The 8,980-nt window shown below is 48.1% G+C and overlaps 1 protein-coding gene across 1 annotated transcript in view; it reads left to right on the top strand.

The window, feature by feature from the left end:
• The window catches only part of LOC113205761 (uncharacterized), a 139,327-nt gene that overhangs the window by 41,015 nt on the left and 89,332 nt on the right, over window positions 1–8,980 (top strand). The window lies entirely within an intron of this gene.

Below are 8,980 nucleotides of genomic sequence, written 5' to 3'. Positions count from 1 at the left end.
GCAAACGCAACGATGGGAGATGTGCATCTTGCAAAGACCTGCAGGGACACCCGCTCTTTACAAACGCCACCTTATGCTTCATTTCACGAGTTCTCTTGTGGTGTACACTGTTGAAAAAAGTTCTGGGATTTCACGGAGAAACACTCTTGAAAAATGTTGCCAAGGTCCTATTGGATTTCCCGAAGGATTTCACGTGACGAGTTTAGCTTCATAACAAATACTCGACTAAAAACTCGCTTACTTCAGCAGCTGTTTTTGACATGGAAGCTAAGCACGGGAGTCCTCTGAGACTTTTTAGTAGTGATACTCGCGGTCAGTCGCGACAACTCGCGACTACTCGTGAAAAAATCAACAAATACCTGACAAAAACTCGCGGATATTCGGGTCAACTCGCGAATACTTGCGGATACTCGCGGATTCTCGCAAAACTCGTTGAGCACTAACTTGGAGAGCGGGTGATCTCTCGAGGCTTTCACGAGAGTGTATTGGACTGGAAAGTTGAATCCTTAGAAGTGTCACAAACTTAAAGTGCCAATACTTGCGAGTGTTAAAATTTCCATTTAAACAGTTGGACACTAAACAGAAGGTGCCGATTGCCGCTGGGACCCAGCCGGCGGGCGGCGAAGAATCTCTCATTGCGAAACATTCACCCTCTTGCCGTCTCTTTCTCTCTTTCGGTATAAAATAAATAAGCTGGGCAGCTCGACCCCCTCCCACTCCGTCCTGACTTCTCTCGCTCACTCAATCTCTCCGCCTCGCGTCGCCAGAATAAGTCATTTCCGCGTCGTTTCACCGCCGCGCGCTGCTGCGATTACAAGAAAACTGGTCAAAAAAAGGAGGAAAATGAAGCTGATCCACTCTGCGTCTCCGCCGCGGTCCCAGCGGAGCGTTCTGTTTACGGCGGCAATCTTCCAATCGGAGGCAGTCGCGGGGACACAGGACAGCTGCTCTGCTGAGAGGTCCCAATTTCCGGCACGCCCCCTCTCCCTACTCGTTTTCTCCTTCTTTATCTCCTTAGCATTTTCTTCGGCGGGTTTTAATTCCATACGTCCCACTGCCCTTCGCCGTACTCCCACGCGACCCATTTTCCCCCGCTCGACGACAGCTGCGCTCGTATGCATGGCCGCAACCGGATACGGCGTAAGTCTACACGCCGCCGGAGATAATTAATTTTACTCAGAGATGATGCGCCGTGGCCCGCGTGCCTCTGCCTCAACTTCCTCTGTTTCTGGGGGTGAGATTGGCAGCTCCAGGAAGCGTCGCAATCCCTTCCCCCGTAGCCTCTCCTCACCCTTCCCGCCGTTCCTGCTATATCCTCCTGTTGCTGATTGTGTTAAATGAATCATCACATTCCTGAGTTTGCACGCGAACCTCCTCCTCTACCTTATTCCTGCTGCGCAGCGGCTGTCTGGCTTTCTCCTCTTCCGACGAATTTCTTCCCTCCTTTGCTTATTTCTTTTTTTGAATTTCCCTGCTGCTTGCGAGCATCTGAGCACAATTTCTGCTCTTCCTATTTTTCGATGGTTGCTGCGTTTAAAATTTTGAAAACCTCAAGGAGAAAAACTGCGTATACATCATGTTTCTTAAAATGTGTCACAGTTTGTGTTCTTCCACCGACAATACTACATGTGAGAATGTATGCTAAGTAAGAGCGAGCACGGTACGGCAAGTCGCGAGGGACCCCGAGGGGCCGGGTGATCGGCGCGCAGAGTAGGTTTCTAAGTGACTTTGACTGCTCACATGCAAATGAACGCCGTGATGTGGGGCCCAAAGTCGGCTTGCTCCTGACAGTAATTCCCTTTCGCTGTGCACGCGCGTGTATCTCTGAGTGTTTTGGCGCGTTCCGCCCCGAACTCCCCTTCCCTTCCCTACCCCCACGGCGCCCTCCACGCGCGCGCCCACCCGGCTTAAAATACGATTTCAGGTAGTTAGCCGGGGATTAAAGAGCGTTCATCACGAAAATAACGAATTTGGCGGGTGGAAGTGGTTCGCAGGGCCGCGCTTCGTACGCGCTTTCGCGACACTCACCCGCAAATGGCGGGGCGGCAGCGACGCTTCGGTCCCCACACGACGACCTGCGCTTCAATACCACGGTCGGGTTGTTGAGAATAATTTCACTGCTGGGACCCAGGGTAAAATTCCCATGGTGCCCATAGGAATGGATGCATCCTTCCTATGGGGAAAGGCACTTTTCCCATGTACAGCTCCGTCGTACATGGGAAGTCCCCATAGTCAGCTCATGGGGATAACAACGTCCATAGGCAGCGACAACTTCCCATAGGTACCCTACCCATAGGGATTCGATACCCATGGGTAAATTGCCTATGGGCGTGCTCTGACTATGGGAAACGTGCCTATGGGGATTCTTTCCACATGGGTAACTGTTCTATGGGAAGTCTCTCTTATGGGAAGAATTTCCCATAAAAGTTTAGAACACTGTCAAATCTATAGTTTTTGGAATATCAACTTGAAATTTGGTATGCTCCATCTAGGGTAAATTTTAGTAGGGCCATTTCAATATTTTTGAAATCTGAGCATATTTTTCTAACAACTTGAAAACGGCTCGACTTACGTTAAAACGGACCGCGGATTTGGCTCCGCCTCGATTCTGACACCCCTAAACATGTGGCCCGGCGGTTGAAGTCAGTAGTGTCTTGCTTGTTCAGTCATCGATTTCAGACTCACTCTTACAGACAAGATTCCCATAGCCACGTTCCCCATAGGAACATCTACCATGCATGGACAAAGCTGGCCATGGGAACGTTCCCATGGGTTCCTCCATGGGTTCCCACAGGCCATAATTTCATCGGAACGGTCCCCATGGGTGTCTCATCGGGATCCCCATGGGTGCCTATGGGAAAGCTGTTCCTATAGGATAGGCCATCGGAATTTTACCCCAGGGAGGGGGCAAGTGTCGGTGGACCGGGACCAGGACGTTGGTGTGAAACGGTTGGGGACTGTTTTAATACGGCCACTCAGGCCGCAGGCGGCGCTGGCGCGGGCGCTGGGACAGGGCGGCGTGAAGGTCTGCAAGAGATTGTCCCGTACGTTTAGAATATAATCTCGTGGCGCCGCGCCTTAAACTCATTTGCTCGCCCATTGCCGTATATAACAATGGAGGGGGATGGGAGTTGCCCCGCGCGCCTCGCGCTGCACTCGTCCCTTGAGGCCCATCACGTCTATGACCCGGCCCATCCGGCTTCCAAGTAAGCCTTTTTAGCGATCGCATATCACCATTTACGAAACCCTCCCTTTCTAAAAAGAAAAGAGAGAGGCTACTTGGAAAAATGAAACAATTTTCCTGACAGAAAATGAAGCCAACAGACTCGTTCTCCTTACACGTAGGTTTTGCCGAGCCACTCATATCCGAAACATGTATGTGATGGGGCCGACCCACCGCAGCTCTCGTCGCCAACTCATTTCACTTTGCGCTGCTGCGTTTAGAAGGTGTGTCTCCTCTCTCCCTCGCGCTCGCTCCCTCTCTCGCATTTCAGGCCAATGAGAGGAGGTGCTGGTGCGCACGCCACTCCTCCTTCTCATCTCTTGGTGAATAGCACGGCCTGAGGCGTGGATTAAATTTTGCCCCTCTAATTATAAGCCATGAAACACTCCCGTTGCGCGGGGCGGGTGGCGGGCCTGGCTGGCTGTGGGTGGGGGGCGCCATCCGACTGGCAGGCTACCGCCAACGCACGCACCGGGGCCCACTGTGACTCTGTGACTCCATCGCGGCTTGTGTCGCGTGAGCACCATCCTCTTAACCTTCAAAATAGAATGGCAACAACATCATTCTTAGATGAAGTCGTTCATTACAACATCACCAGGCATCAAGGTGCATCTCCTCATTGGTAACGCTGGCAGGTGTCTTTTTACCCAGGTAGCACAAACATATCCAGGGTTTATCGCCCGGCAATCGCCGGTGATTTTTAGTTTTCGCCGCGATATCGCCGGCGATGTTTTACGGATATGAGGTTGGCATCAAGGTGCATCTCCTCATTGGTAACGCTGGCAGGTGTCTTTTTACTAACGCATACCGTCCTAAACGGCACGTTCTTATAAAACACAATTGTCCAGATATGACAGTTGTCAAATCGCGTTTTTACCAAGTCTTTTGAAGTGTCTGTGGCGTATAGTACACGTATGTTCTCTTTTCACTCGGAGGAGAAAGGAAATAACAGTCATAAAAAGAAACATTAAATAAATGGTTATGGACCTTTTTTTACGTTGTGCCTTCTGTCAATTGGTAATACAGCCTATGTTGCACGGAGTTATATTAAAGAAACATACTCAGGGGCTTATGAAGTGACCGGTCTAAACTGATATGGTTATGCATCATGAATAATATAAACAGATTGCGTGGACGGCTCAAAATTTACTCCGCGATGTGTTGTGATTACTACTTATAGAGCACCTCCGTCGTGCCGCGGACCCGTCAACCCCCGCGCCCACCACCAGTCGGCCCCACCTCCACGCGCCCCGCCACACCGCGCCCCGGCGCCCTGCTCTCCAGTGCGCTGGTTAGCGCGATTGGCTTGCCGCCTCATTGCTATCCTATCGCGTGCTAATCGCATGCCTGCCTGAGCCAAGGGGGTTGGAGTGGGGGGGCGGGGGGAGGGGCGAGGGAGAGAGAAACACAAAAGGGAAGAGCGAGGGGGAGGGAGATGGAGAGATTAGGAGTCCTAGGGATGACTGGAGCCGGAATCGTGCGTGAGGGGCCCCGATCTGCGGGAAGGAGGGAACCATTCGCCGTTATTTCACTAATAATTGAATTGCGCTGCTGCAGTGGCGAACTCGAAACTCGTGAAATAGTGCAGTACCATCAGACTTCCTCACTCTTGTTGTGCATTTCAACTAACTTGGAAAGCAAGTGGCTGTATGAACACTAACCAGATTTGTATCTTTTATTCGTGCAACACTGAGCTGCTCTCTTGGCACACATTCACTGCAAAAAATTATGACAGCAAAACTGACAGCATCGACTGCTAATTATTCTCCAACAACGTCTGTTATTCGAAAAATAGTTTTGCTGTAGTATAAATGGTTAAAATTTGGTACGGAGAGCAAAATACATGGCCACCGTACAGGCAAAACCAGGCAAAACTAACTGTATAAAAGCAAAAATAGGAGCTGTATTCGTACACTGTGCCTTGTAAAACCTGGGATTTCCGGTGCTGCTACAGCGACACCGTACTCCGCGCTCTGTACCGTAGGTGACTAAGGGCGGAATCTACAGTAACGCCGTAGATCGTTCCGTATTAGACTCTAACACACAGGAAGCACCGACATAGCACAGTCTGACGGCCTCTTCGCCAGGCACGGCGCCAGGCGCAGCACGGCGCACGCCCATAGGGCTCGCCGTCGCACCAAGTCTCTTGGGGAATGTGGGGGGGGGGGCACATTGTCAAATCGGCTTGAATCAAACTGAAAAGCTTTGACTCGCACAGCGGAAGGAGCGAGCGAGGAAGGAGGTGGGTAACAGCCAGCAAGCAGTGCCGAGACCTGCATGGTGAACTCGAGTGCTATGAACGGTCGCCTATTGCAGGGTGTCTTTGCATGTGTATGCTGCCACTGACCTCATCAACCTCCTCAAAGTAGAGCCCTCTGGACGAAAATTTCGTCCGTTTGGCTCTATCTTTAACCATTTAGGCGCCAAAGGGAGTTTTTGGCGAAAACAAGCGAAAAAATGTAAAACCCTGCATGCTTAGTCGAAGTGACGGGAAGTTGACGGGCCGATGGCTCCTTATCTTTGTTTACATTTTTGCGCTACCCGACTCGGGTATCAGCGCCGCAGGCCTAGGTAGATGTATGCCAGGCGCGTCGCAGCGCAACAGTGTTTCGTGAGATATCGCGAAGCCTGTTACGCGAGACGTGGTCTGGCGTACATCTACCTAGTTTTAATCCATAGAGTGCAATCTTTAATTTGCAGATTTTTCCTTTATGTTCAGAAAAGCCTTCTGGCAGCTCCATATATATTTCTTGATCTAGAGATCCATTAAGGAACGCCGTCTTGACATCAAAGGAAGTGATCTCTGAATCTAGTTGTGCTGCTAGTGCAAACAACACTCTCAAGTTTGTGAAGTACACAACAGGGCTAAAGATATCTTCATAATCTAGATCCTCAGTATTTTGTTCCAATCCTTTTGCCACTAGCCTGGCTTTATGTTTCCATCTTCTTTGATCACAAAGTTTTTCCATCAGATTTTTTCCTTTCAAAAAAATCCCATACTCTATTCTTTTCTAAAGACTTCTTTCCTGACATGATTGCATCGTACCACTTTTCATTTTGTTCACACTCTCTGTAAGATAGGTTTGCCTCATCTTCATGTACTGCGTCAGCCACAAGTGCAAAGTTGCTTTCTGCGTCCATTTCTTCCATTTTATAGTCTTGGAATTTGGATGGTCTTTTCATTGAAGCTCTCTTTCTCAAAGAATAATTTTGACTCATTTCTGATTCTAGATTTCTCACCTGGGTGTTTTCTTTTTCATTTTCTTGATTTGGAGAGACTTCTTCATCCTCATGTCACTCGTCCCTAACTCAAAGCACGCACGGCGCAGCCCCTCTAGAGAAACCAAGAATCTTTGCGCGACGCTCGAGGAACCAAGTATCGTTGCGCGGCGCTCAAGAAACCAAGTATCGTTGCGCGACTCTAGTGAAACCACGTAACGCATTTTTTGACGATAGAGGGAAATTTTCTCTATCGAATGGTATAGGTTTCAAAAATAACCAAAAAATGGAGATACGTGGTTTCACTAGAGTCGCGCAACGATACTTGGTTTCTCGAGCGCCTCGCAACGATACTTGGTTTCTCGAGCGTCGCGCAAAGATACGTGGTTTTTCTAGAGGCGCTGCGCCGCGCGTGCTTTGAGTTAGGGACGAGCGATGTGGAAACTCAAACTCAGACATGTAGTCTTGATTTGGCTCTTTTTCTTCGGAGTAAACTTTAGTTTACATAGGCTTACTTGAGTTGGGCTGTCTAGAATTAGAAGTACCACAAGAGTTGAAAGGTCCACAGCTAGTTGAGCTAGATGACTTTGAACTTTTGGTGATATGGAACCTAAAAGGCAGAACATAAAGCAATGGGAAAATAATAGCAGTTGATGAGGCTTTTATTAGGAAGTATAAACTAGTAGGAAACATACCCAATTGTAGTGATCTCCTTTCTTCCACTTTTTTCCTTAAGTCCTCAAAATTGTTGGCCTTTGATCCTTTGTCTGATCTGTAAACTGCTTTCTTGGCACTTTTGACATAAGACTCTGCACGGATTTTTCCTACTCTACTTGTAGTCAAAACGCTTACTTGAAAACTCTGTTTTGTGTGAGCAGCTAGTTGGAAAGAATTTGATGATGGTTTTTGAATACTGGAAGGCGAGGGAATAGTTCTTGCAGTTGCATGGCTTGGCGCAGTTGATAGTTTTGGCCTGCTATCATTTGTGTCAAGAGAACGAAGTCGGGTACTGGGTGCCTTTTCCCTTTTTCCCATCCCAAGTTCTTTTTCAGTTTCATATGCTCTGTTTTCCTTGCGACGCTTGCCCCCTAAGTGAGCATCTAAGTAGACAGCTGAAAATAATAATTCCATTATGAGCAATTATTTTCCAAATTAAAGAAGGACCATGAGCGTATGAGGAAGTCCATATTAATATAGCTTTTGATGACTTCACAAGAGTGTTCAAGCCAGGAGGGGACCTCCCCTGGTGGTGTATCTTTGATAGGAGGCGTATGTTTGAGAACTAGGCTCGTTAAAGCCTGTTCTGTTAGGGATTTATTTGGCCAATAGCATTGTAACTGGCCAGAGAGTCAGGGCATACCGAGGGGGCATCAACTTCGACTATTCACGGTGCACCCGCTGGTTAATATCTAATAGGTATTCAGGTGATATTTGCGAATATTCACAAGATATTCAAAATATTCATCGATATTCATCGATATTCATCAATATTCAAGGATATTAATCAACAATCACAGTGAATATTCACTGGTATTCAGTGATATTCACTGGTATTCAGTGACATTGAATATTTGAATATATTCACAGTTCACCAAATTTCCAAGTTGGTTCCCCCTCGGGGCATACATGGAGCCAACTTTTACTACCAACCTTATAATCCTCAGCGTTGCCTTCAGGTTCCTCATTTGTAAATCGCATCAACACAAACTGAAACAAAAAGAAATGAAGTCAGTCAAGTCACAAATAGTCTTATATTTGTTTTTAGAAACTAAAATTTTATAATTATCTATCACCAGCAGGGCTAGATGAGTAATGGTGATAAATGCGACAGAGGCATAGATACAAATTTATACTCACAAGCAGTACACGCGGCTGAGGCGAGTTGTAGACCCCTTGGCATTGCCAAGTTGGCACACATGCACTGGGCTGCCTACCCAGGTACAAGTTTTTTTGCGGCATATTTCAGGGCAATAGCGAACATTGGGTACGTGAATAATTCCCAAAACTTGAATATTGTAGGGGCATTTGGTATTGTTTTAACCGTACTGAGGCTATCTGTCCATTTCCGTAAGAAGCTGTTCAAAATTTGAGCTCGAACGTTTTTAGACCCGCTCAACAATCACACTAGTCGGCCGGTTGCACGCCTTCTGGCTCTATCTTGCACCGTTTGGGAGCTAGAGTGGTATTATCGACGAAAATACGGTGAAAATGACCACGCTGTGGAGGCATCAAATCGAAAAATTACAGGCGGGAAGGTACCTCCTTAAAACAGCACCTTCTTAATCGAAAACTGTACTCGGATTTGCTTTACCCGTTAAAAGCATGCACATATTGAGTAAGCATTTGCTCTAACTTGTTTGCCTTCATTTCCCTATTGGGCTTATTTTCTGTTCTTCGGACGCCTGCTGCTGGCCCGCCAGCACGCGACTCCTGATCGGCCCCCGGGGCGTAATGGGGTGTGGCTGGGAGGTGGCCGGGACGGGCCAAGACGTCTGTCCCTAATGTTAATGTAATCAAGTTGAGTCTCTGCGCCCCGCC

This window comes from Frankliniella occidentalis, unplaced genomic scaffold (assembly GCF_000697945.3).
Source record: "Frankliniella occidentalis isolate FOCC.00 unplaced genomic scaffold, Focc_3.1 Scaffold26, whole genome shotgun sequence".
Taxonomy (NCBI): Eukaryota; Metazoa; Arthropoda; class Insecta; order Thysanoptera; family Thripidae; genus Frankliniella; species Frankliniella occidentalis.
This window is presented reverse-complemented; position numbering and strand designations above follow the sequence as displayed.